Source organism: Glossina fuscipes, unplaced genomic scaffold (assembly GCF_014805625.2).
Source record: "Glossina fuscipes isolate IAEA_lab_2018 unplaced genomic scaffold, Yale_Gfus_2 27, whole genome shotgun sequence".
Lineage (NCBI taxonomy): Eukaryota > Metazoa > Arthropoda > Insecta > Diptera > Glossinidae > Glossina > Glossina fuscipes.
In genome coordinates, this window is record NW_023998422.1 from 7,998,984 (window position 1) to 8,002,696 (window position 3,713).

At 29.3% G+C, this 3,713-nt stretch overlaps 1 long non-coding RNA gene across 1 annotated transcript in view; it reads left to right on the plus strand.

Annotated features, from left to right (window-relative positions):
* The first annotated feature begins 2,897 nt into the window (after positions 1-2,897).
* Positions 2,898-3,713, plus strand: part of LOC119635626 — a 44,845-nt gene continuing 44,029 nt past the window's right edge. Inside the window, exon 1 of the long non-coding RNA XR_005247091.1 lies at positions 2,898-3,301. This is a non-coding gene — a long non-coding RNA (uncharacterized LOC119635626). The remainder of the gene's footprint in view (positions 3,302-3,713) is intronic.

Below are 3,713 nucleotides of genomic sequence, written 5' to 3' on the forward strand. Positions count from 1 at the left end.
TGAACAGATAGATTCAGGTGACATTCAGGAATTGCTTGAATCGCAAGATGAAGATTTGACTGAAACCGACTTGGAGGAAATGTTAAATTCACCGCCCACTGCTGAAGAGGCTTCAACAAGCACTGGAAACGTAACATTTAATTTGAAAAGTTTTGGTCGTCTTAGGTTTAAGAATGGCAAATGAGCTTGGCGATTTCTTTATGAATATTGATTCGTCTATGGAACGACGAACATTGATTCGTCTAGTCGAACGAAGAGGCAAATTGCTAATGCGACTGCTGCTTATCAGTCTGTATTGAAGGAGCTTTTAAAGACTGCCAAGCAAGAGAAACTTACAAAATTCTTGAAGCCATTCCCTAAGCCTTAAGATAATTATTCAAAATGTTCAAAAACTTCAATTAAATTGATTTTTTTATATATTTGATTTTTTTTCTCGCAAAAGTGGCTAGAATAGTAGTACTTCTGCATTCTAATTGCTATGGAAACTTTGGATCAGCTGGGACAATTGTTGAACCCCCTCTCATATAATGCAAACTGATGTTTATTATATCATAATAGTATTTTAACATAAAAAGATTAACTGTTCTAGATTTGGATCATTACTGACTATTTTTTGGATCCTACCCTCGTAAGGATTTTCACGAAAACTAATATTTTGTAGAGCAGAAAAGTCTATGCTTTAATAGTGTGTTTGTGTGAAAATTGACCCAAAATAGTAGTTTCACACCAAAATGAACTCTACAAAAATTTGGGCCATTTACGTCTATTTTTGGATCTTGCTCTATGCAAGGATTAAACTTGCATTACATTACGTGGCGTTTTGGGCCCGATTCCCCCTAAATACGCACTTGAAAAATATGACTTTATAATGGAAACAAGATATAATTTTTGTGTTCTATAATAAAAATAAGAATTATGTTGGACAATATGGTGTAGGGTATTGAAAGATCGCCGTTGTCTGAGTATAATGTTCTTACTTGTTTCGCTTCTAGTTTATTGATTGGATTAGAGATACAAGCAGAATTGTGTTAGACAATGTGGTGTAGGGTATTTAAAGATCGGCCTTGCCCGACTATAATGTTCTTTTGATTTATTGATTGGATTGGAGATGCGAGCAGAGTTATTTAAAAAGGTTTCAAATAGCATTTATGTATTACAAAATGTTACACAACCCTGCAAAGGACATTTACAAGTCGGTAATGCGCAAGTACAAGTTGCAGATTTTTTCTAAGAAATGTAAATATGGAATGCAAGAGGTACAAGGGAATAGAAGAGTTTTCATATAAATGCTTTGGTATATTAAGTGATACAACATGCTTTATATGTCATAAATTATCCAAACTATCGACCTCTACTCTAAAATTCATGACATATGAAATATCTCACGTATCTGATGCAGCGATTTTTATTCAGAAGTCTCATGAACAGCATCTCCCCCCTTATTGGTGTAGGTGGTGTATGTACACATGTAAAATGAATGAATGAATAGTTGGTGGCGGTGGTGGTGGTGTTGGTAGTGGTGGTGAAAAGCTCTTCGAAAAACACCTGTTCAAATTAAAATGTTAATAGAAAATATATATACAAAATTAAGCTTTTTTTTTTTGGATGCTTTAAAAAAAAAAAAAAAATAAATCATTTTTTTTTTTTCTTTGTTTTTTTATGAAAAAGTCAATAAAATGAGCAACTTACATACATACAAATAAATGGAATGAAAAATTTTCAAGATGTGAGCGAAAAAAAAAAAAAAACATGTAGGCAAGCATTGTGTGCATCCGAACTCTCTAAGCAGAGTTAAAAACCGTGAGGTTTATACCATATTTTTAATCTGTAACTAAAGCATAATTGCGAAAAAAATGTCAAGAATGTTTGGGCGATCAGGTTTCGCCTGTTTAGAGCTATGCATGAATGTTTGGTGATTGTTGTTAGTCTCTAACACATTACTTACTTACTCTCTTTACTTAACCGCCTACCGCTTATCGTCTTTTCTTCATTCAAAAAACGCAAAAATAATAAAAAAAAAAAAAAAAACTAAATAAAAAAAAATAAGAAAAAAACGCTGAGATATTCATTCTCAAATTTTCCAAGTGCTCTACGATCTGTGGTTTGTTTTGCTTTGCTTTTTTTTTTTATTTTTATTTTCTCTGCTGAAACACTTTAAATAATGCAGACAACAAAAGCAACGATAACAACAACAACAACAACAACAATAGTAACAACAACTTGATTTGATTTAATGACCGGCTTAAACTAACTGAGGTGAATTTCATTGAGTTATTGGCAAAAAAACTGCAAAAGCAACAAAAAAAAAAAAACCTAAACAGACAACAAGTACGAATTGTTTTGCAGTTGTTTACACAGAGTTCTTCTCTCGTTTTATGTATATGTATATGAGTGTGTTTGTATTGCTCCCACTTGTAAAATATACATATATGCATATATATATGTATATATGAAATTTTGTGATAATGGAGCAAAGCATGGTGAGTTGAGTATAAACCGCCAGTTAGCCAGCTAACCATTCCATGCTCCAAGCTTTGTCAGTCTCCATAAAGACGTGTTTGTTTTAACTTGTGTACGCGGTTGATGTGTTTGATTTAATAATAACAAAAGAAGCAAAAAAAAAAAAAAACAAAAAAGCAAAAAACAAATTGTGAGGCAGCAGATGAGTAAAATAATATAATTTTTTTTATTTGCAAACAAAATTAAAACTTGGCTTAAACGAGTTGTTGTTTAGAAAACGTGAACGAGCGGTGTATGCGTATCTTAGTGGGATTTTTAACTGACATAATACAAACAAATAAAAATGAAAAAAAATTTCAATTTTTCTTTTCTTTTTTTTTTTTTTCAACGAAAGTAAATAATATAATAATAAAAAGAAGTTAATATTTAATTTTAATAGAAACAAAAAAAAAACAAAAACTTATTCAACATTAATTAATTAAAAGAGAAAAAAACTATGCCTTAAAAACATATCTGTCAAAAGACTATTTGTGACGGCACGTTTCACGTTAAGAAACAACTTTGAACAAACTAATGTTAATAATGGATTTTATTTATTTATTCGTTTCTGTTTTTTTTTCGCGTCAGCATTAGTTCATAATTTATTTGATTACATTTGAATTGAATTGAATTGAATCGTATAACGAATAACGTTATAAATCTTCATTAAACTGGTTTTCATCAAGTAATAATAATAATAATAATAACAATAATAATATTAAATAAAAAAAAAACAATAAATAAAAAAAAAAAATAAATAAATAAAAAAGCGAAAAAGTCTTCCATTTTCCCAAGTGCCTTAGTGAGTTCAATTAAATAATGAAATGTGTTTAAATTTGTTGCTCTTTTTTTTTTTTTTGTCATTTACTTAACAATAGAATAAATTTTTCAAATTTCATTATCATTTATAACAAAAATTCGCGTAAATTTTCTCTTTCTTTAAGGTGAGTAGTATTTTGAAAATATTTATTGAAAATTTTGTTTTTCTTTTTAATTTTGTTATTAATTCATTGACTTTCTTTAACATAAATAACATCAACAATTTATTATTATTTATTAAAACATATTTAATGTTTTAACAGATTTTTAATATTTTCTTCAAATAACATTTTACTTCATCTTAATAAAGTAATCATCTCTTCTCGCATTCCATTTGAAATGCGGAACTTTGAAAACACTATAGATGTTAGGTAAGCGACAGCGCAAGTGAAGTT